The following is a 25,202-nucleotide window of genomic DNA, read 5'->3' as shown; positions in this document are numbered from 1 at the left end:
TGAGGACAATACACCAGGAAGTTGATCAGTTATTGTTGGGAGCACAGGAAGCAAGACCCTGTTTCCAGTGAGAGCTAAATGGATGGTGCCGGGCCCTAGAGGTGGGGGTGACAGCAGCAGGGTGGAGGGGTTGTATGGGGACTGTGGGGCCAGGAGTGAGCTCGGGGGCAGACCAGGGGAGAGCCCCCAGCCCAGGAAGCCAGAGTCTCCCAGGGGCTTTCGGGACAGCAGCCTCATGCTTCCTGAGCTCCATCCCCTGCAGCACCACGGAAGGGCCTATTTTCTCCCTTTGTAGGGCAGCCCTCCGAACTCCCACACCTTGGCAGTAGCACAAGAAAGAAAATATTTATAGAATTCAGTATAGGAAGTCCCAGGCAGACATTTAAGGTTCAGGTAGCTCAGGCAAGCCCATCTGCCCCCGAGGGGTCTATTCAAACTAGGCCAGAAAAGGAGAAAATAAACCTAAGGATACTCACTGATCCTTCCCCTGAGATCTGGGCCAAGCCTGAGGCCTGTTTCAGAGGAAACTCTTTTCCTTCTCACCCAGGACTCTGAGAAACCCCAAATCCCAGGGGAGGTAGTGGAGAAGAACACAGAAAGGGAGGGACACTTGCCAACCCTAAAAGTTGTCATCTGCTTTATGCCCAAAAAGCTCAATTCTGGTCATCTGTGCTAAGGAAATAAATAAATAAATAAATAATTAAAAAACTAAAACAGGAAAAACAAGAGAACAAAACCAAAAACCACACCCCTTTGTGAATTCAGTATTCATTGCCCTGTGATTTAGAAGAGGAGACATTTGGAAACATTAGCTGTGTGCAACAACAGGGATGGAACTGGTAAGGTAAATCATAGTGTAGCCATTCAAACAGTGTCAATACCAAGAGGGGACGTTTTGTTACAACCTTAAATAGAAGAAAGCAGGACACAAAACCATATGTGGAGGATGATCTCATGGACTTACAAACCGCTCTGCATTGGAAAAGGGAGAGCAGGGAAAGGCCCTGATATGTTAGCATTACAGTTGCACTGTAGAATCATGGGTGATTTATTTTTTCTTCTTTTCTTTGATATGCTCCAAATTATCTGTAATGCATATATACTGCATTCTGATGAAAGAAGAAAAAAGCTCTTGTTGTAAAGAGGCATCTGCCAGCAGCAGGGCTGGTCCAGCTGCCAGGCTAATGCTTGGCAAAATAGATCAAGGACCCACTTCCCAGTCACTGGCACCCAGAGAGGGTCCAACAGGAGGCCCCCAGTGCTTCCCATCCAGACGTGGTAGAGGGGGTGCTGGGCGGTAATTGAGCACCTCCTGGGCATTGCATGTGTATAACCTCAACCATTTTCAGCCCCATTGTACAGATGAGGAAACAGACTCAGGGGGGTGACCATGTGTGTTTCCTTCTTACAGCTTTATAGAATGATGACAGTTGACCTAGACATGACCATGAAGTTCAGCTAATCTTACTCCCTTGGAATGAAATGCGGTCCAGGAAGGGAAAGAGAATTTCTCAGAAACCACAGTGAGAACCTCGTAGGCCTTCAGTTCTTGTTCCTTCCTTGAGGCCTGGTCCCAGGAAACAGTTCTGGAATTCAGTTCTCCACATGGCCCTGGAGCCCTTCCTCTGTCCTCCCAGCTCCTCAGCGAGTGGCAGTTTCTCCTGCCTGCAAGACTTTTGCGGCCCTCTGTGGGCTCTCTCTGAGCTCCTGTGCCCTTCCAGATGACCTCTGCTTGGCTGTCTGGTAGCTGCTGGAGGGGGCCACTCCCATGGAGCCCCTCTCCACCACTGCAGGGGTCACTGACCCACCCTGAGATCATGTGCAGCCCAAGATGGATGTTTAAGAGGAGCAGGGGGTGAGCAGCCCCAGATCAGGATGCGGGTGGGCTCAGCTGCCCCCACCCGCTCTCTTTAGCCGAGATCACAGACCTTTGTGGGCATGGGACACTCCCCTGAGACTGTGTTCTTAAGCCCTTTTGCTGACCTCCAGGGTCCTAAACCTTTAACTTGCCCTTTAGCGTGGAAAATCACTGACAACCCCACCATCCCTGCCCACCACAAACACGCACAAACTCAGCCTGTGCTGCCTGAGTGTCTTCCTGTGCCTGTTCCGACTGGAGTTTGGTCCTCCCTGGTCTTGGAAGCTCCTACTCTTACCCCAGTTGGGAGAATCTGCTTTCTGCCTGGTGACCCTCCTCTCCTGTCACTGCCCCAGCATGTCTACCCCTCCCCATCTTACTCAGGGCTTTTGTCCACAATATCACCTATAAAGGAGTTTTTACTCAGGGCAGTAGCATTCTTCAGTTTCATTAAAGCCAGGAGTGCTAGGATATTAACAATATTGATAGCTACATTTATTGAGCACTTAGGTGATATTTTACTGCTCGAAGTGCTTTATATGTGTTATCTCCTGTTGGTTCCCCACAATGACCCTTTAGATTAGAGACTATCACTTCCTCCATTTTACAGGTGAGGAGTCTGGGGCTCAGGGAGGTGAGTAACCTGCCAGGGTCACCCAGCCTGTGATTGGCAGAGACGGGACTCAGTTAACAACTTGGAGGTTATATTGAAAGATCACTGGAAGTGTAGCAGGCAAGGGGCTGGTTACCTGGCTCTTGGAAATTCAATATCCCGTTATTGGACTTAGAATAATGAAGTGGGTTAAGAGCACAGGCTCGAGTGTCAGACCAATGTGGCTTCAGATCCTGCCTCTGCTGCTTAAAAGCTGTATGACCTTGGGAGAGGGTATTTGCACTTATTAATCAGTAGTTTCCCATCTGTAAAAGGGGAAGCAGGCCTTAGAGGATGATGGGAGATCGAATGAGATCCTTCTTATGCAGTGCTTGGCACAGGGAAGTAGCATTGGCATCGTGGTACTGGCTGTCTTCATGACTATTCACGCTACTTCTAGGTTCTATACCACATGCTGGGGATCAAAGATGAATTAGATCCCGCACTCGCCCTCTGAGTGCCCAAGTCTGGAGGTTGGGGGAACATGCAAATTATCAAACTGTAATAACCACTATAATAGAGGAATGTTCTTTTCTTGGTAAGAGCAACTGATTCGACCCACCAGAGGTTACACAGAAGAGATGACTTTTCAGTGGGTTTTCATGGATGACTAGGAGTCCTTGGGGCTGGGAAGAAAGGGAAGGGCTTCCAGAGAAAGAGGGCAGCAAATGTAAAGGAGCACAGAGGTGGGGTCAATTGGAGAAGGGCAAGGAGGCCATGGCGGTGGAGCTTGAGGTTTATGGGGGAGGGTTGCTAGGGAGGATGCAGAATGGCTGGCTGGGACCAGGTTGTGGGGCATCTCACACAGCAGGCAGCAGGGCACTGCTTTTAGGCACTAGGGATCCATGGTCACTTGTGGGTTGGTATGAGCCAGGACCTTCTATCTCTACAGAGAATGGGGTAGCAGAGGTATGGAACAGGCTGGAAACATGTCACTCGAGTCCACTGAGAACTGATGGGGAAGAAAAAGGTTGAGAAATATTAAGGAAACAGAATTGACTCTGTGTGTGTGTGTGTGTGTGTGTGTGTGTGTGTGTGTGTGTGTGTGTGTGTTGGAGGCTGTGGTGGAAGCGAAAATGAGTTGAATATCTTAGTTTGCCAGGCCTGCTGTAGCAAAGTACCACAGACTAGTTGACTTAAACAACAGGAATTTATTGTCTCATTCTGGAGGCTAGAAATCCTAAATCAAAGTGTCAGCAGAGCCAGGCTTTCTCTTAAAGGGAGAGTCCGTTCTATGACTCTCTCTTGGCTTCTGGTCAGGGCCGGCACTCCATGACATTCCTTGGCTTGTGGCAGCAAAATTTAGTCTCTGCCTCTCCATCGCATAGCCACCTGTGTGTGTGTCTCTCTCTGTCTCTCTCTGTGTCCAGATTTCCTCTCCTTAGAAGGACACCAGTCATCCTGGATTAGGTCCACCCTAATCCAGTTTGGTCTCATCTTAACTAACCATCTTTAAAGATCCTGTTTATAAATAACGCCACATTCAGAAGACTGGGGGTTAGGACTTGAACATGTCTTATGGGGGACACAATTCAGTCCATAACAATGATTTTGAATGTCCTTTCTTACTTAGGATAGTGAGTGGGTTCTGTTCCATTAGAAGCATGTGTGGGACTTAGAGACTGAGCTTCCTAGCAGGCAACTGAAAGATGGCAGTGTTCACCCCTCCTCCAGGGCAGCCTCCCTGCGTCTCACAGAAGGGGCAGGTGCCTGCCTCTGTTCTGTGGCCTTGGCACCCACTTCCTTCACAGCCTGGCTCCCTCTGTGTATGTAGTGGCCTGTGCACATGTCGGCCTTTCCACTAGACTGTGATCTCCTTGAGGGCAGGGGCTGAGTCTTTTTCTTCATTATATCCTAGGGTATAACACAGTACCTGGCAAAAGAGACACTTGAATAGCTATTGCTAAAGTAGTGAGAAAAAGAAATTTGAGTTTAGAAGTCAGAAGAGAAGGCCATGGTGAGCCAGGGTTATTCTGGGTGAGCAGGGGGGAGGCTGTGGCCCCCAGCAGTGAGTCACTACAGAGCAGTAGTGCCTGTTTGCTGAGTCATTGAGTCATGGCCCTGGGCCTGGGGGTCTGATCAAAGGGCAGCCCTGGCCCATGTGCTTCCCAGGTAGTGCAGCTCTCAACCACTGTGACCTCCTGTCTCGGAAGGGCTGATCCGAGGAATAGGAATTTGTCTTTTTCCATGCAGCTTCAGTAGGTTGAAACTAGGACAAGTACCTAAAAAACATCAAGTACAAGGAAGTAGCTGGTGACCTGAAACAATCAAGTGCTTTCTGTTGATTAAAACAAATACAAAATCTAGCTGCTTGGCGGCCTTGGGAACAGTGAGCTCCTGATCTCTGGATGTGCCAAGCAGAATGGGGTTCCTTCAGAGGGCATGCGGTGGAGGCCTCTTGCAACTCTAAGGCTCTAAACTCTGTTTCTGGCCCCCATTACTGGCTTATTTCTGACCGTCTGTGTAGGTTGCCCCGAGTCCCTTCTCAAAGGTCTCACCTCAAGCCCCTCTTCTTCCTTTAACCTGGACTTCTATTTGCCACAGGAGGGCTCCAGCACAAATCATAGTGACCTTGCCCTCTTTGCACTCTTCTCTTCCTTTGCTAAGCTGACCCTCACCTCCTTGGCCGGGGCAGGTTCCCAGCAAGTGCAGTCCCGGAGGAGGAGGAGATTTTCCATGTCATCGAGTCACTCTTCACAGCTCCGTGTCATCAGTGGACCCAAGTTTGAATCCCTGCTTGTCCTGCACTAACCTCTCTCCACGCTTCTCTGAAAAATGACCAGATACCTTGCAGGTGGTTGTTGTGTGTTCATTGAACTTAGTATGTGCCAAACCAGTTCTGGGCACTGAGGAGATGGAGGTGGACAAGAGACAGAAGCCCCTGCTTGGAGGAGACAGAAAATAAATATGGAGTTAATGTCAGGTAATGATAAGAGCTTTGAGGAAAAATGAAACCGGGCAAAGGGACAGTGAGGGAGGTTCTAACCGAGGTTGGGGTTGTGAATCAGGGAGTGGCCTCTTTGTGGAGGTGATGTTCCAGCAGACACCTGGATAAAATGAGGGAGGGAGCCGTGAGAAAGTCTGGGTGAGCGAGCAGCATGTGCAGGGGCTCTGCATGAGGGTGGGGTGGGCTGTGATGAAGAAGCAGGGGGCCGAGGAGGCTGCAGCAGTGAGGGGAGGCTGACGTGGACATGGGCCAGCCTCTGCGGGCCTCAGTGGGCCTGAGGCCGACGTCATGGGAAGCTGGGGTGTGGAGCAGGGAAACAGCAGGATCTGAAGCCTGGTTGATTTCCCTCTATTCACCCAGAGCCTCTGACGATATCTCCAGTCTAAAAAAGTCTGTCCAATAGAAATACAATGCAAGTCACAAATGCAATTTTAAAAAGCAATTTTAGAGGCCGCAGCCCTGCCTCTCCCATCAGGCTGCCACCGCTGTTGCCTGGGGCTTGGTTGAGGCCGACGGTGGGGTCCAGCGGGAGTGTGGTGCTGCCTCTGTGTGCAGGGGGAAGCAGGCAGGAAACTTCAGGATATGGCATCTGCGAGTCAGAAAATGGGTAAGAAGAGTCGAGTAAAAACTCAGAAATCAGGCTCTGGTGCTACAGCGACTGTGTCCCCAAAGGAAATCTTGAGCCTGACTAGTGAACTGTTGCAGAATTGCAGTAGCCCAGCACCTGGCCCAGGAAAAGAATGGGAAGAGTACGTGCAGATCCGGGCTCTAGTTGAGAAGATACAGAAAAAGCAAAAAGATTTTCTCAATCCCACGATGCCGGGCCCAGGCTCATCCCTGGGAGTCATATCCTGCATTGCCAGGGAGATTCACACTTCCGGGAGCCAGGCCCCCGCATACTGTGGAGGGCAGCGAGGCTACCCGCTGAGCCAGCGTAGCTAGAGACAGAGGCCACATCTGAGCAACAAAGAGGTCTCTCTGTTACTTGTGATGGAAAAAGAGATTAGTTTCCTGGTCTAATGAAATGGGCCTCAGAAAATGGAGCTTCAGTTGAGGGATTTGAAATGGCTATCTTCAAAGAAGAGGGCTTTGGTTTAAGAGCAACAAGAGATATCAAGGCAGAAGAATTATTTTTATGGGTTCCACAAAAATTACTAATGACTGTTGAATCTGCTAAAAATTCAGTGTTGGGGACTTATATTCTCAAGACCGAATTCTTCAAGCCATGGGAAATATCACACTGGCCTTTCATCTGCTGTATGAGTGCACCACCCCTGACTCTTTCTGGCAGCCCTGCATTCAGACCCTCCCCAGTGAATGATACTCCTCTATGCTTTGAAGAAGATGAAGTTTGGTATCTTCAGTCAACACAAGCTGTACATGATGTCTTCAGCCAATATAAAAACACAGCTCGACAGTATGCCTATTTCTATAAAATTTTCCAGGGTTTTGTTGACACAGAATCTCAAGTGGACAGATCTGGACCAAAATGGGGCCAGAAACCCAGGGGAACTCTGGCTTTTCCCTGCCTGTGTTTTGCTCTCGCTCATCTGTGTGTTCAGATGTGGGGGGTGCGGGGAGGGGTGGGGTCACGGGGCAGAGACCCTCACTGTGCTCCCTCTTGGTGGCAGCTGGCCTGGCAGTGAACCCCGCTCTGGATTCAGCTCGGACCCACCTTCATGCCAACAAACTGCCCCTGAAGGATTCTTTCACTCATGAGGACAACAGGTGGGCAGTCTCTTCTGTTATGATGCGACAAAACCAGATTCCCACAGAGGACGGCTCCCGGGTGACCCTGGCGCTGATTGCCCTGTGGGACATGTGCAGCCACACCAATGGGCTGGTAAAGCCCCTCTCTGTGCTGTCAGTGTGGACGGGAACATCCCACCTTCCTGTGTACTCTGTGACTGTAGCTCCCGGAGTCTCCTTCCTCAAACCAAACACCGTGCCATGCCTGCCTCCCTGCCTCCCGCACGTGGAAGCTGGTATTTTTCTTTCCCTGCCTTAACTTAATACTGAAAACTGGGAACTTGGACCTTACACTCCTTTCAAAAAACCACAGGAAACTGCCTTTATTTGCTAAGGCATTAGTCAATCCTAAACAGTAATTTTCTTAACTAATTGTAGTATAAACTGAACAAACATTTCTTTTTTCTTATTCTTTTAAAAATATTGATTTATTAAAAAGTCTTTCTTTTTTCTTGTTTTCCTTTTTATGTCCCCCTTTTTCTTTCTCTGCTTACTGCATATTTCCCGTTAAGTACTTTTTTTGTTCTTTTTCTGTTGCCTGGCCCTTCACCTGATAAGCTGATGAATACTCGGCTGGGTTTATTAATCTGCTTTTGTTCAGGAGCTCGTTGTCACTCTCCCTGGTGGGGGACAGAGACGGGTGGACTTCTGCATTTGGCTTTTGCCCCTGAGCGCAGGAGTCATTTGGTGTAATCAGACATGAGGAGCACTGGGTGGGAGGCATTGAGAAAATAGGGGAATGTCATCGATTGCAGAAGTAGAAGGAGAAAGCAGACTCTGTTCTGCAGCGTTCTTTGGATTCAAGCACAGCGTCAGTGGAGGCGCTCTGCTGAGAGGGTTGTCCGAGAAGGATTTCCTGATATTGATAGACACAAACATGATAAATTTCAGAATATTTTGGATCTTTTAAACATAATACTAGTATACTGGTTTCATTCATTTTTTGTTCATCTTTTCTGGGTGTCAGCTTTCTTTGTTATTATTAGCAGTATTATAAATAGACTAAAAATACTGTAAATATGAGTATTCACATCTAATTTTATAAAATGGTCAGAACACATAATATGTGCCAAGCATTTAAGATAGAATACCATAAGGCTAATTTGGGAAGGTCTAGCGACAAGTATACTCTTGAATCTTAAAGGTATTCAAATTGTAGAGAGAAAGAATATTTCCCCTTTTATAATTAGACTTTTTGTTTTAATTTAGATATGCTTAATTTTGCAATAGTGAGGAAGAGTAGCATGTTTTATCATTTGTTTTTGTTAACGAATAAAATTTTACATTCCTTTTTTTTTTCTTCATAGATAATAAACCGACTAATACTGAAGCTTTAAAATTTTTCAGATAGGTTTTGCTATTTGCTATCCGACTGGTAGTTTTCTTTTTTCCATTTTTTTTTTTTTTTTTTTTAGATTAGATCATTGGTTCCCAAACTTGGGTGATTATAAGAGCTTATTATTTTTATTTCTAAAATAAAAAAATGCTTTATTATAAACAAACAGAAATAATTAAACACTATGGAAGGAAATGTAGTGGAAAAGACATTTCTTCCCTGCAGCCCCCTGCAGCTTCCCCGACGGTCCGCTCGCTCGGAGGGAACAGTTGTTAGTGGTTGTGTGGGAACCTCTCCTGTCCCTTTGCTTTTCATTTGTGCACACGTGTACACACGCACACACTGATTTTTGAGTTGCTATTCACTTCCCCCCCTTAAAAGTAAAAAAAAAAAAAAGTTAGTTTATCTCAAAATAAAAACAATGAATTAATGACCAAAAAAATGCAATTTTAACATTTTTAGTAGTCACATTTAGAAAGTAAAATGAAAGAGTTGCAATTAATTTTCATACTCTATTTTACTTAACCCAATGTATCCAGAATAGTATCATTTCATATGTAATCAATATAAAATTAAGATATTTTACTTTTTTTCATACGACCTCTTCAAAATCTAGTATATTTTACACTAACCAAGACATCTCAGTTCAGACTAGCCATGCTTCGAGTGGCTACTGTTTTGGACACTGAGCTTCCTTGGAGCTCCTGCACCCCGGGTGGGACATGGGGCTGCTCTGCAGGAGTGGCCTGGGCAGAGTTGGGGAGGGAGAGGAAGTGCTGACCCCAAAATCACTGCCCACTCGAGTCACTGCCAAAGGTGGCCTGGAAATTGACCCCTGCCTGTGCCAGGGAAGCCTGCCTAGCTGGCTCAGCAACTTTTGGGGAAGTGGGGAAGATATAAATGGAGGCCCACAGCCCCAGCATGATTGCATTTCATCAGTTCTGGGGCTTTAAAAAAGTGCTTTTTTAAAGAGTTTTCTGGAATCAATACTAACATTACTTTCTTAAGGGAAAATACTGAGACTATCAAATAACTATAGTTGCCCATGCATTTTGAGTAGGTTCACCCCACATCCCTACATCCTCACCTTCTGAACTTGATGGAGACTGGCCCACCATCAGAGGTCCCTTCCGGTTAGTGAAGCACAAGCCACTGGCATTCAAAGCTTTCCTTTTCTCCAGCCACTGCTTCAGGCTGTCTGGTGGCTCCGCGGAACCCGAGGACAACACACAAAACAAGGTCCTCTAAGCTCCCCAGGACAGCTTACCGGGTGAAGGCTTTTGGCTTTGCTGAAGTGGGCTCCTTAGATCTGTCCCAGCACTCCGTGATTCAGTCCCTAGGAAGAGATGTGAAGCACAACTTGGAGAGGGCAGCCAAAAACGGGAGCTGCAAGAGCAGCTGCCAGGGCTCAGGCTTGGACAGGATGGGGTAGGGAGAGAAGGACCTAGGGGTGCTTCTCAGCATTTCCCCCTCACTGCCTGCAGGGAAAGTGATACTTTTTTATGCAATAAACTGGATGTTGCTGCTCAAGGCTGAAGCCTGCACCCAGGCCGAAGTGGGTGGGTCGGGACTCTGGTCCCCAGCCCCCATCGCACCACCCCAAGAACCCAGGGGCTCAGTAACTCAGCCTACTGAGATACTGGGTGGAAAGTTCTGAAGTAGTCAGGGTTGTAAAAGGATGGCTTGACACAGAATAGGAGCAAGCTGCAGGCAGATTTCTGGAACTGTTTCTGGAAAGCTCAGCATGCACAGAGACCTCTTCCAATGTATGGACCAAATGAAACACGAAAGAAACCAGGCCAGACGGTTCCTTTCCAACAAGTCCTGAGACATGACAGATTCAGGGATATTTGTAAGTGATAGGATCCAGTCTTCACTGCTTTGAGGATGAAGTTGGGGTTATCAACAAACTCACAAATTCTGTCACTTAACAGACTTGTAGATGTCTGTTACTATCATTCGCACTGCAAACTTCTATTATTACGAGTTTTCCTTAACTGGCCTGAATGGTAAAAGAAGAACTAAAACAAAAAGTTGCTTCCGTGTAGCACCAATAGAGGGTGGGTCTTGTCTGAGGATCTGGGAGCCGTGCTGCCAGGACACCCACCTCCAAAGCCAGCCGCACGGAGATGGGGAAGCCCCTGCACGGCCGTTCGCTTCTTAGGACTCAAGTCCCCTCTCTGGCTGTGTTCTTAAGCAACCACAGCTTTTCCATTTTGATTTTCTAAAATTTCTTTTTTCTTTTTTAACATCCCAAACCTTGTAATAACATAGGCACTAGGCAGCACCCCTTGCAGCTTAAGCTATTTTAGGCTAAGCAAGCAGTAAACCACAGGTGAGTTAATGCACAGCAAATTATTATGCTAGTGGGAAGGTGCAGGTCAGGGCTGCTCCTTCCTGGGCCAGGCTGGGGGGCAGAGGGCACCTGCTGCCCTCCCGGGGCTCGACCCCTGTCGCTGCTGCCAGAGGAGGCTGATGAGCTGACCTGGGAGCAGGTACCTTTTGCTCCAAGCTGAGCTGGCCGAGCTGTGTTCTTGCCTCTGCCAGTGGGGATCTCCGTGGGGAAGCCACCACTCTGAAACCCTTCAGAGCCCTAGAAGGTGATGAATGCAAATACAGTGCAGGGCTACTTGGTGAACATTGAATTAACTGTAGAAAATTAACTAAATGTGATTGTTGAGTGAAATGTAAATGAGCCCCTGCTCAGCAGGAGCCGGGAAAGGATCACAGTGGGACACAGTCAAGGAGGAGGCTGAGAACGGGGGAGTGAGCCCTGAGCAAATGTGCAGAGGCAGATAAACAGCCAAACGGCCGGCCAGGGGCTGCTGGAGGGCAGGGCCATGGGAAGCTGGATGGGCAGGAGCTGAGGAAGGGAGCGAATGGTGAAGGGGGTTCCCGCGGTTTCTGATAATCTGGTAGGGATGTGGAGAGAGGCAGGGAATTCACTTACTGAGGTTTTTGGGTCTGAGAAACCCAAATACTGTTCCGGCTATTTGGTTGCAAGAAACAGAGGTCCACTCAGACTGGCTCGAGTAAAAGTGTGAGTGGCTCTCTAACTGAGCCATCTCGACATGTGAACTCGCTGCCCTCCCCACTACGTGGGACCTGACTCCCAGGGTTGTAAATCTCCCTGGCAATGCAGAATACGACTCCCGGGGATGAATGTGGACCCGGCATCATGGGACTAAGAGTATCTTCTTGACCAAAAGGGGGATGCAAAATGAGACCAAATAGTTTCAGTGGCTGAGAGATTCCAAATGGAGTCGAGAGGTCACTCTGGTGGACATTTTTATGCACTATATAGATAACACCTCTTAGGTTTTAATGTATTGGAATAGCTAGAAGTAAATACCGGAAACTACCAAACTCCAACCCAGCAGTCTGGACTCCTGAAGACAATTATATAATAATGTAGATTACAAGGGGTGACAGTGTGATTGTGAAGACCTTGTGGATCACACCCCCTTTATCTAGTGTATGGATGAGTAGAAAAATGGGGATAAAAACTAAAGGACAAATGGGGTGGGATGGGGGATGATTTGGGTGTTCCTTTTTCACTTTTATTTTTTATTCTTGTTCTGGTTCTTTCTGACGTAAGGAAAATGTTCAGAGATAGATTGTGGTGATGAACACATAACTATGTTATCATACTGTGGACAGTGGATTGTATACCATGGATGATTGTATGGTGTGTGAATGTATTTCAATAAAACTGAATTTAATAAAAAAAATAAAAATAAATTTACAGAAACAAACAAACAAACAAAAAAAGTGTGAGAGTGGGTAAGTTATGATAAAGATACACAAAAAGTGGAAGGGGAAGCTTAGGAAAATCCAAGAACAAAGTCCCCCACTGCAGCCAGACCTCATAGAAACAGGCCAGGAACAAGGGAAGGCAGTAGGACCTGGGGCTCTCCTGGTTTGGTCTCCTGTCTCTCCTGGTGTCCCCGCCTCTCTCTGAGTATCTGCTCCATTTTCTCACTTGCACCTACTATCTCCCTCTGCTCACTCATGGCCTCTGCATCCTCCTGACTGCCCTGTTGCAGGGGGTATTGATGGAGGCTGGTCCACACTCACAGGTCCTTTCCAGTGAATGAAGAATGATTCACCAATGCATTCCTTTTCCCACACTGCGCTTCAGGCTGGCTGGTAATTTGGAAAAACCTAAGGACCCTCCCAGTAGACAACACACAAAAGAAGGCCCAATAAACTGGTGTCAGCTACCCAGGAGAGCCTCTTCCCCTGCTCCGCCGGCTTCTCAGTGCCAGCTGTTGGAGCCCTGGCAGTACATTCCTGAGAGGGAACTGAGTGACCGAGTTCATCTTTCGGAGTGTGGCTCAGAGCCCTGGTTGTCTGTCCAGTTAATGGCTGCACTTGAATCAGGTGTTTGTCCCAGCTCGACCAGGGGGAGTGGAAGGAAGTGGGTGGGTCATGCTGTCTAAAGCAAAGCTGTGAAGTATGTGGAAGGAAGCATGGGTCACCTTAGAACAGTGTGATTCTCCACGAAAGGTGGCAAGCACATCAGAACTGCACCACCCACATTCTTACCGGTAACTTCCGCATCCGTGGGAGTGTCTCTACAGCTTCCTGGGCATCCTGCTACCCTGGGCCACTGCAGCTGGTGGGAAGGTGTTGTCTTCCTCCAGTGTGTTGGGTTAGAACATAGGGAGAGAACCTTAGAAGGATGGCCAGGTGGACAGGTAGAGATGGGCATCTCCAAAATAACACAGGTTTCCATGAACTAGGCTGGGTTGTTTTCTGCCTCTGAAGTGCAATAATGATGTCTTTTGCAGTTGGCAAGGAAAAAAAATAGGCTAAGACAGAGAAATGCCTTTTCTCCCATATGTTTTTCTTAAACCTTTGGTGCCTCCTACTGTTTGCCTGCTGTCACTCACTAGTGGGTGACAAATGAATGCACAATTAGCAAAATTAGCAGACTATTATCAAACATCTCATGCCTGGATTTGATGTCTTGTTTGAGAGTCAGCCATGCGCTAATGGCTGTAATTTGATGTGCCTTACACATAACATAGTCACATCTAGCTGATGACACTTTCTCTGATTCCCAGGAATGGGTGAGGAGGGCAGGAGCTGTGGAATAAAGGCTGTGAAATTGATTTGACTTCTAGATTCGATTCACCACTTCCCAAATTGCTGAGTGACATTGGGCAAGTGACCTAATCTCTCTTGAGCCTCAATTTTCTCATCTACAAAATGGCAAAAAATAGTAGTAATAATCCTTCCTCAAAAGTTTTTGGGAAGCAGAGAGGCTCTTTGTTGCTCAGATGTGGCCTCTTTCTCTAAGCCAACTCTGCAGGTGAACTCACTGCCCTCCCCCCTACATGGGACATGACTCTCGGGGGTATAAATCTCTCTGGAAATGTAGGGTGGGACATGACTTCCAGGAATGAGCCTGGACCTGGCATGGGGGGATTGAGAAAGCTTTCGTGGCCAATAGGGGGAAGAGAAATGAAACAAAATAAAGTTTCAATGGCTGAGAGATTTCAAACGGAATCGATAGATCACTCTGGGGGGCATTCTTAAGCATTTTATAGATATCCCTTTTTAGTTATTAGTGTATTAGAATAACTAGAAGGAAATACCTGAAACTGTTGAACTGCAATCCAATATCCTTGATTCTTGAAGATGATTGTATAACTATATAGCTTATACAGTGTAACTGCGTGATTGTGAAAACCTTGTGGCTCACACTCCCTTTATCCAGTGTATGGACAGTTGAATAGGAAAAAGGGACAAAAAGTAAATGAATAATGGGGGGTGGCGGGGGGAGAAGGAGTATGAGATGTCTTGGGTGTTATTTTTTGCTCTTATTTTTATTCTTTTTGGAATAAAGAAAATGTTCAAAAATTGATTTCGGTGATCAATGCACAAGTATATGATGGTATAGTGAACAGTTGATTGCATACCATGGATGATTGTATGGTATGTGAATATATCTCAATAAAACTGAGTTAAAAGAAACCAATTTCTTTAAAAAAATAAAAATATAAAAAGTGTTTCTGGGAGGATTTAAGCAAAAGTGCTTAAATTATAAGAATAGTGGAGACATATTAATATTTTCACAACTCTCAATTGAATTAAATGGCAGTATTTTTGCCTCTGCAAAGAGGACAAAGACTTTCCAGTACTCCATCACCTAAACAAGCTTCTGAATGAGAATCTCATCGACTTCGATTAACATCTATAGGGCCCCCAAAACATCATTGAAAGAGATATACCAGTATTTAAAATGATTGCTCCTCAAAATAAGACAATGATGTATTTGAATTCTAGCCCTTTGCATTTAAAGAACCTCCTCAATTGGGGGCTTATAAACATTTTGAGACTTCTTAAGATCATTTAAAAATAGGTACAGGTTCCCTCCTTCATCGGTCAGGGCATTATTCTGAAATCCATATGGTCAGCCACAACCTGCAGCTTCTGGCTGGTGGGAGGGGCTAGAGGCAATGGGACTGGGAGTGTGGTCAGTGGGTCACAATGTCAAACCAGGAGTCCAAGAAATGATTGTCGAGGGCAGGTCAAACCAGGGTCTCCAACTTGGAAGGACTTGGCATTAAGCCAGCTCCCTGAATTTGAAAGATGCTCAGATATCAAACCTGGGCCACAAGAGCAGAGCTGCACCAGCCATGAGGGTGACACAGCTCAACCCAGCCTGTCTAAGGCAAGGGTGAGCCTTAGAGACTGAGGTCTGGCTGGGCTGCAGAGGAGGATTCCCCTGAAAGGCTCTATCCCCTTTCCAGCACCTTAGCAGTCAGAAGGTCATGTGATGTTCTGTTTTGTTCCATGCACCAGAAGTAGGGATTCAATAATTATTTGAATGCTATGGTCTAGTTATTTCTGTCCAACCAGTTGCTCTCCCTGGAGGAGAGGCAATGGAAGTGTTATATATGGAGTGTCTTATTGCATGAGGTGCTTTACATCCTTCCTATGCAATTCTCCAAGCTAGTTTGTAAGTGGGATGACCAGTCACCATTTTACAGATGAGAAACTGTGTATTGAAGAATTTGTGTAACCAGGTATAGGCCACATAGATGGGCTTGAATCCAGGTCCCTCCAAACAAGCCATTTCTTCTGCCACTGCATCATGCTCTGTTTCTGGACAGGCTTGAGTTATCAGCTCTGTAGCAGGTGACCAGAGAAGCAGGGAAGGCAGAGCAAACCCAGGCCTGGGTGTGCTGGCCTTAAGATCTTCTGCCCATGTGATGATGGAGAATAGTAAGCTTGGGGTCTCACTGCCCAGTGGGTCTGGAGGCCACAGAGCGATGGATGAGGAGTGACTGTGGTGGGAAGTGTCGGCACTGTTGTCACAAGGCTGGCCATTCTCCCTTCACTGCCTCCAGCCCCCACAGGGTCTGGGTTCTGGTTGAGGGTAACTTAGAATGACAGGGTGCTCGCTGGCCCCAGGCGGTGGCAGCAGTGAACTGAACAGCCCAAGAGAGCAGGCAGAGTTATCCAACCACAGATGTCCAGCTGGCGCTCCCGCACCCCTCACTGCTCTCCACAGAGCCACAAACCAGCCTGGGCCAAATCAAACAGCCTTAAAGAAGGGGGGAGAAGGGAAAGGATGGAAAGATTATAGCAGTTTCCAAGTCTTCCCATTTGTGCTTGGCCAGTTCCTAGCCATCTATGGGGAAACAGAATTTTGGCAAGTCAAAATTTAACTCTAAGTGCTCTGCAGAAGCTCCAATTAAAGGAAGTACATGGTGAATCCATTTGTAGATAAATGAATTTCCTCTACTCTCCAGTTTATCTGCTTTGTAATGCTGCAGTTTCGCCCATGTAGTTCCCACTGCACCAGGCGGACTCTCTGTGTTCCGTTCCAAATACCAGCCTGAACTAATGGGGCAGCAGGTGCGGGCTCCTGCTAGAGCCAGTGGAGCCAAAGGGATCAGTGAGGTGGGGTGCGGCAGCTCTGCAAGCCTGAGTGGGGAGCTGGGGAGGCTGCCCTCTCACGCCCCCCACAGCACGGAGCAGGAGGCAGGTATTAAGATGTTCCCACCAGCAACCATGCAAAGTGCCATTTATTAGGTGTTTTCTAGGTCAGGCCCTGTGATAATCATTTTATAAACATGGTCTCTAACCCACATCACAAATCGGTCACCCAGATATTTTATAGATGAAGAAACAGAGACTGAAGGGGCAGGGTGGGCATCAGAACTGCTTGATGGTACACAGCAAGTCAGAAGCAAAGCTGGAGTCTGAACCCGACTCATTCTGACCTTGAACCCTGCACTCTTTCCCCGACACCATCTGCCACATAGGTGCTAGGTGTGGGTGGGGCATGGGAGGGAGAAACAGTGAAGCAGGAGGATTCTAAAGCCCCTTTCATCCAGCCTGAGCTAAGGATTCAAGGACAGCTTCGCATCTCCCCACCTCCTTCATCTTTTCCTTTTTGTCTTCCAGTTTCTTCCTTCTCCTGCCTTGTTTCTGCCCCACCTCACATCTTATGCTTATTAGTGGCCTCAAAAACATTTCTAGACCTGTTTGAATCACTTAGAGCAAGACTTCCCTTTTCAGCTGGTGCTAGCCATAGCCCCTAGATTGAACCCCATTTCCCTGTCCCCAAACCTCCTTCTATGGAGATGGAAAGTGTAGAAAGGGGAAATATTACTCATAAGTACTTTTAGAATCCAGATATGTGAAGGGACAATGCATTTTTATAGATGTATGTGGAGCTGGGCAATCGGGAGCTTAGTCTCATCTCTTCTGTTGGTAAAGTGTATGACCTTGAGAAGTCATTTTCTCTAAGCTGGGCCTCTATTTCCTCATCTATAAAAGGAGGCCCTTGGACTGGGTGATGAATAAAGTTCCCTCCAACAGTGCTAGTCCATAAGTTTCATACAAATGTATTTGGGTAGATGGATAGGCCAGTCAGCCTTGGAAACTGGAAATGTTTCTCACACTCAGTCCTCGTTCATCAGCCTGTCACCTGCTAGGAGACGCAAAGGTCTGAGAGAAATGGGTTCTGGGCTCTGGCCAGCCTTGGAGCATCTCCCAGTTTCCATCCTCTGCTGATAGATCCTCCTGGCTGTAATTTTCCCAAAGCCAGGGATTCCTGTAGGAGCTGTACCCGCTGCCTTTTTGCTCACTGAGTCAGCTGCAGTGGTCTCCAGGATGGAGGTAGAATTGTGTGGAAGGGCTTCTGTCCATGGGCCAGGAACCTGGAGCTGGAGCCAGTGGGCCCAAAGGGCAGACTTCACTGCTGTCTGCCACACAGCCTGGTGGTTGGGATGGTGCATCCTCAGCCAGCTGGGGGCGGGAAGCAAACACAATCTTCTAGGCTGCTGATCAGCCCCCTGTGTAAGAGAAGGGAGGCTTTCCATGTGGCCCCAGTCTGTCTAAATCCTATAGTTGTCATTCATGAGGTGGTAGAGGATCAAGGCTGAGCAGGAGTGCTGCAAAACTCCAGGGTTTCGATGCTGGATTTTGATGCCTTTCACTATCAGTGTGATTTTATGAGATTAGTTAATATAGCGAAGCCAGTTTCCACATCTGAAAATGGTGGGGAGGGGTGTTGATCTTTACCTCTCAGTATTGTTGGAAGGACACGAAGACATGATATTTGTGAAATATTTTGTCTGGGGTCTGACACATAGTTCAAATGTCTTCCTCTTATAGAATTAGGATGTTCTCTGTCTGAATGACTGTGATATCCCTAGCAACTAGAACAGTCACACAGTATCACTGAGCAAAAATACAGGGTTTGCCAGGGACTGAAGGGTTTCCCAGGACACAGGGCTTTCCAGTGCTAAAACCAGAAAAGTTCTGGAAAAGTAGGGATGAGTTGGCCACCCTACAAAGTAAAGAAGGAAGGAAGGGAAAGGGAGGGAGGGAGGAAGGAAGGAAGGAAGGAAGGAAGGAAGGAAGGAAGGAAGGGGATTCCCCATCTTGCAAGCAAGAAAACCAAAGTTCAGAGTTTGCTTAACTTATCCCTAGATCCCACCATGAGCAAGTGGAAGAGAAAAGATTCAATGCTAGTCTTAACCACCAAGCTACAGTGTGTCAATAATGGAAATACAGAAGTTAGCAGTTCCTTTAACACCTTGGTGTGTGACATTGGTCAACTTCCTGCCCAACTCTACCTTAGTTTCTCCACGTGTGAGATGAGAGAGACGGACGAGTGCTCAGAAGTTAGGTGAGGAAATTAAAGCCTGTCCTTCCCCAGCCGTAGTGAGCTGCTCCGTTAGCCAAGAACAAGGTCCAGAGTGGTGCCTGGAAGGACGAGGGTTGTGCACCGAGAGAAAGTTCCTAGACCGTCTGCAGCTGTGGGCCGACAAGGTACGACACCACCAAACACTGATTCTACTTTCGTCATCATTTTCAGCTTTGCTCTTGGATGGTGGGAGGTAGGGAGGGGCTGCTTTCTGTGGGATGTAGGCAGAGCCATTTGAAAATGCTCACATCTCCCTCTCACTCCTGTAAGAAGAGCCCTGTAATTAGCTTGGATTGAATAATTTATCTTGCAAACTCCTTTTTGTCAGAGATGTATGCCAGGCCATCAGGACCAATCATACTGTGGCAATAATTCCCCATGAAAACTCCAAAGCCCATTTTGCCAAGGGCCTTTAAGGTAATTAAAAGCAGCTCCATCATCTGTCCCCTTTAAATATTGGAGTGTTTCCCCCAGTAAACCAGCATCAGGTCCCCTTCTGTATCCCACTCCTGCCCACACCCATCTCTCCAGGAAGCCTTACCTATCTCCTGCCCCACCCAGCTCCTCTCTCCTTGACACTTCTTGATCACGTATAGTCTGTACCACTTACTTGACATTCCTTGTACATTATCCCATTCATTAACCATTTGTATCTACTGCAGAAATACTAGTAATAATCATTAGTATTTTAATGTTATCAGTGATACCATTTTATCATTTGCTAGGACCTCTGCTTACATTATTTAATTTTGTTTTCATATCAGCATATCAAGGTAGGCATCATTTTACATAAGAGGCTCAGAGAAGTTAAGAAACTTGCCCACAGTCACACAACTAGTAGGTGGCAGAGCCTGGACTCAAACCTGGGTCCTTCAGCCTGCATGCTCTCCAAGCACTACACTCCCGTGTAATTCAAAGGGTCCTCCTTGAATTACACAACACTGAAAACATGGGGCACAGCTACGAAACTAAACAATAAATGCACAAATAACATTTACTCACATTCATTGAGAGCTTTCTTCAGGTCAGGCACTACTATAGGAGTTTTACATGGATTAATTTACTGAATCCTCTCAAAACCTTAGGCATTGGAATCACAGTTCTCAAACTGTTAAAAACTGGACGTCTAAGGCTAGGATAAAAGTTGATGGCTGGATGGGGGAAGGTGCGGATGTGTTGGACATCCTCACCTGGACTGGTGTTGATGTTGTCACAAACATTGGGACTGGCGGTTTGATGTGCTGAGCCCTCGAGCATGGGACTTGCCCTTATGAAGCTCATTACCACAAAGGAGAGTCTAAAGTTGTATGTAATGGTGCCTAAGAGTCTCCCCCTGAGTACCTCTTTGTTGCTCAGATGTGGCCCTCTCTCTCTCTAACTGAGCCATCTCGACAGGTGAACTCGCTGCCCTCCCCCCTACGTGGGACCCGACTCCCAGGGGTGTAAATCTCCCTGGCAACGCAGAGTATGACTCCCGGGGATGAATGTGGACCCGGCATCGTGGGACTGAGAGTATCTTCTTGACCAAAAGGGGGATGCAAAAGGAGACGAAATAGTTTCAGTGGCTGAGAGATTCCAAATGGAGTCGAGAGGTCACTCTGGTGGACATTCTTATGCACTATATAGATAACACCTCTTAGGCTTTAATGTATTGGAATAGGTAGAAGTAAATACCTGAAACTACCAAACTCCAACCCAGCAGTCTGGACTCCTGAAGACAATTATATAATAATATAGATTACAAGGGGTGACAGTGTGATTGTGAAGACCTTGTGGATCACACCCCCTTTATCTAGTGTATGGATGAGTGGAGGAATGGGGATAAAAACTAAAGGACAAGTGGGATGGGATGGGGGGATGATTTGGGTGTTTTTTTTCACTTTTATTTTTTATTCTTGTTCTGGTTCTTTCTGATGTAAGGAAAATGTTCAGAGATAGATTGTGGTGATGAACGCATAACTATGTTATCATACTGTGGACAGTGGATTGTATATCATGGATGATTGTATGGTGTGTGAATGTATTTCAATAAAACTGAATTTAATAAAAAAAAAAAAAAAAAGTTGATGGCTGGATAGCCCTCAGGGTCTCTGGAAATTTGTGAGGCTGAAACCAGGGCTGGAGGATGATGGTGGGAGTGGGAGCACCTGGAGAACCCAGGGCAGCCCTGGCAGGTTGATGCTTTGCATCAGGATCTTTTGGTGGCTTGGGGGTCTCTAATGGGACCATTCCATTAGAATGCTGCTTTTCATGCACAGAGACCAAGGATGTGCTTTCAGTGCTCCTTGGCTGCCTCTTCTTCTGCATCCCACTCTGCTCATCACCCTACTTTGGAGAGCTGGGCTCTGACAGGAATCCTGAGCCTGTGAAAATCATAGATCAGGCTAAAACCTTCCCAAGACCATCTGGACCCAAATCTGCACCATGTCATACCCTGGAAGGAGCCCTGGGTCCCAGAAGAAGGTCTGAAATGGCTTGCTCTTTCTTCTTCACCTACTGTGCTCATATCGCCAAGAAGCCCAGGGATTCTGGTGGAGCTGATGATGGTCATCCACACACACACACATCATCATCATCATCAGCGTCATCTTCATCATCATCATCTGCGTCATCTTCATCTTCATCAGCATCATGACAACAGCAGGGACCTCAAGCCTGGCCCCTTAGATCCACTCTGTGCTCTCACCAGCCCTTATTGGCAACCAGGACTCCCAGGCTAACTTGTGGCTGGTGTCCCCAGACTCTTTGGAAGATCTGGGAAGACCAAAGTCCTCTCCGCAGGCATGACTTGTGCTGTGTCCTAGACATGTTGCTGAATGTTTTCCCATGCTGCTAGCTTCTCTAAATTAATTCAGGTTCTGAATTAGTTCAGAGAATTAACTCACTACTAATTCAGGTTCTGTAAAGTAATTACGGTGCCTTAGTCTAGAAGCTCCCATAGTCAGTGAAGATCTGCTCTCTTCTATCATTAGTGGGCAGTAGTTTCTAATAATTTCACTTTTTTACTGTTTGCTTGTTTTCTCCCAACCCACAATTCTCCTCCAGGCTGATGAACCTGGAGAGTTATTTAAAAGAACCTGTGGGAAATCTCTTTTTGTCAAGTAAAGAACACTTTAGTACAAAAACGTTGGTCCTCAGTCATACATGGGATTTGTATAACTAAGTGCATTCTTAGCACTAATCAAGAAACAAACACTTTCCTGGTTGATGGGAATGCAAAGATAAAATGCATTCCTTACCCTTAAAAAGTTTACAGTCTAATTGGGCCAGTAAGTTATTTACACTAATAACTTTTTATTTAAAGTGGAAAATACCAGGCAGGGACGTTCATATAAAGTACTTTGGGAGATCAGAGGAGGGAAAGATTTCAACTAACCAGGATAATGAGCAAGAGATTTATGGGAGGGTAATCAGTTTAGAGATTCCAAAGGATAAACAAGGCTTAGCCAAGTGGAGTTGGAGGGGAGGGCATTCCAGGGGAAGGAAGCAACTTTAGTAAACTCAAAGAGGCAGGAAAACGTGGAAAAGCATGTAGTTCCACCTGACTTAAACACAAGGCACAGAAAAGCAAAAAGAAATTGGGAAGATGGATTGCGTAGGAATGACGAAAACCCAGAGTTATTCAGCATCTTTTTTTTTTTTTTTTTTTTTCTTCTGGTGCCAGGCTTTGTGGTCTAGTAATTTACGCCACTGGATTGTCAGGCCCTGGAGGTCAGGGATTGTGTCCCTTTTACTTTTGTCTTCTTTACAATGCCTGATGCAGAGGAGGTGCTGTAATTAATATTTGTTGAATTAGGTTTATTTTATTAAAAAGGCATTAATGGACAAGCATGGAAGGTTTGGGGATGAGGAGCTTCATGAAGAGAGCCTTTGCATGTAAAAGATTCATCCAGTAGTAAGATGGATTCGAGAGAGAGGTTGCTGGGGTCTGGGGGACCAGTAAAGAGGGTGTTCAGTAGGCTTTTGGTGGGAATTAGGATGGTCAGTAGGGGAAAGAAAAAGGAGTGGGCAGAGTGAGTGCAATGAAAGAAAGAGGATTTAGGATGACGGGACTTGGAAACTAATTTAGGGGCAAGGGAAAGGAGGAAGTTGTAATGACTCCAAGGTTTCAAGCCTCATAGACTGGGCAAAAACAGATACCATTAGTAGAAGAGTAAAATCAAGAGGAGAAGTGAGTTTGGAAGTGAAGGTCCTGGAGAAGAGACTGAGCATGTGAGGGTTAGGGGCTTGACAGGCTTGAAGTCCTGTCCAAGCGAAAATGTCCAGCACATAGCAGGAAAAGCAAAATTGAAATCCACAGAGCAGAGAGAATCAAAAGAGTATACAAGGGGGCCCATGCCAGAACTTTGGGAAACACCAACATATGGAGGGGGGGAGGAATGGAAGAGGAGCTAGAAAATGTGTGAATAGAGAGGCAGGAGGAGGCAAGTGAGGAGAGAGGTAAGGGGGACAGGTGCTGGTCAGCAGTGAGCAGCGGTCCGTGCTGCAGGGAGTCACCCCACTGTCGCTGCCTCCACAGTCTGCCAGTAGCAACAAGAGGCTGCCTGCCATTTCTCCAGGGCCTGCTCATACACTGAACATAATAGTGCCATTTGCAGACGAAGAAGCCAAGGCTCAGAGAAGTATAGTCACTTGGGCAAGGGCATAAAAATAGCAAGTGTGGAGCTGGGATGTAAACCTGTGGCACACTTACTCCCCAGTCAAGGCATCGAAGAGGCTGTTGGATTGGGTGCTTAGATGGTCACTGATGACATATATCAGTTGGGACTCTTTCTGCTGCACATAACATAATCTACAACAAACTGGCTTAAGCAAAAAGGTGCAAACAATGGAATGAGCAGGGGTTAGTTGCTGTCATGCATGGAGTGATGCAGGGGTTCAAATGATGTCCCCAGGGTCAGATTTTTCTTCCCTCTCTCCTTCATCTCCACTTCTTCTAGGTTGTCTCCACTCTTACGCAGGCTTTCCCCTTGTGGTGGCAAAAAGCTCCTAGCAGCTCCAGACCTTCACTCGCTCAGGTTTAAATCCCACAGTAAAGAGAAAGGGTTTCTCTCTCTGTAGGCCCAGAAAAAGTCTACCTGAAAAAATCACTGGCTTGGGCCAAGGTCATATTCTTCACCCTTGAGTTACATCTGCAGCCCCACCGAATGCCATAGTTGAGAGCAGGAAAGGAAAGGGCTCTCTGGAGGAGAGTTGGGGTATGATTACCAGAAGAAGGAAGAATGAGTGCTATGGGAGTGGCAAAATAATAGATATCTACTTTGGTGATTTGGAAGAAAGCATTTTAGTAGAATGGTGGGAGGAAAGCCAGAGAGCAAATAGTCAAGAGGTAATGTGCAACAAAGATCCAATAGATAGTCACCTGAGAAACTCGAGAAATGGAAAGTGTGGAATGTAGCTTGAGGAGAAATGGACAAATGTCATCTCTAATATGGATAATGTGTTTGCAGAAGACCCAAAAGGGAGGAGGACGACATCAAAGCTGTGAAAGAAGCCAGAATAATAAAGGGCAACTTTTTCTCCAAGAGAAGGCAGGAGGGTGGGATGGAGAGTAGGGACAGTGCTGGAGAGGAGTGGATGCTTCCGAGATGGAGAGGAAGAGGAGGGAGACAAATACAGAAGAACATGGAAGCTCATGCGAATGATGGGCTTTCTTAAAGCAAGGCACACCTGTAAAGAGTCAACATCTGCTTGGACATGGGTCTCAGCTTTGTGCAGCTGTTGAGTCTCACTTCTTGGATTATTGATCTTGTCACTGGACATTTACACAAACTATTTCCTGTGAAATCTGTGGCAGTTCCTCATAACCCTTCAAGAAAATGGACCCACTATGGCATCTGGCAGACGAAAGCGAGGGGCAGAATCCTAGTCACTCATATGGCCAGTAGATGCAGTGGTCTGGATACTAACCCTCTGGGTGGGGTTCAGGCAGCTGCAGCAGACCATATGAAGAGTTCTAACCAAGATGACTCATGCCCGCCAGAAGTGTGTATTCTTAGGATGCGGAAAAAGAACAGCACAGGCATATGGGCACTCTTGTCACCTGATCATCTATGGATACTTCGTAAGCATTTATCTCCATGGCCCTGAGCCCGACAGCTCAGAAGACCATGGCTCCCTATCCCAGCTTGCTTAAAACCTAAGCAGTACAAGCCTGGTTGATAACATTGAAAATTTTAAATGTTTTGAAATCACTGGCCTGAGATTGAATGCTAACTCTGCCATGTATAGTCTGCATGACCTTGGGCAAGTGGCTCCAACTCTGAGTGTCCTGGACCATGTTTATGCCCTTTGCTCCCAGTGCCTTACTTTGCTTCCCCATAGGAGGGACCCTGTCAACCACTCATCTTGTTCTTGGGGTCATAGTGTTCTGGCCACCATCACCATCTCCTGATTCCTGAATCGCACACATTGACTCAGCCTCCCCTGGGAGCAAGGGCTGGATTTTGTCAGGGTTTCTGTTGCACCTGACATGGAGGAAATCAC

At 46.7% G+C, this 25,202-nt stretch overlaps 1 protein-coding gene and 1 pseudogene across 1 annotated transcript in view; both read left to right on the top strand.

Moving 5' to 3' along the window:
- ASIC2 (acid sensing ion channel subunit 2) overlaps positions 1 to 25,202 on the top strand; it is a 1,088,307-nt gene that overhangs the window by 198,258 nt on the left and 864,847 nt on the right. The window lies entirely within an intron of this gene.
- LOC119513757 overlaps positions 6,061 to 25,202 on the top strand; it is a 53,314-nt pseudogene continuing 34,172 nt past the window's right edge.

The sequence above is a fragment of the Choloepus didactylus genome, chromosome 18 (assembly GCF_015220235.1).
Source record: "Choloepus didactylus isolate mChoDid1 chromosome 18, mChoDid1.pri, whole genome shotgun sequence".
Lineage (NCBI taxonomy): Eukaryota > Metazoa > Chordata > Mammalia > Pilosa > Megalonychidae > Choloepus > Choloepus didactylus.
This window is presented reverse-complemented; position numbering and strand designations above follow the sequence as displayed.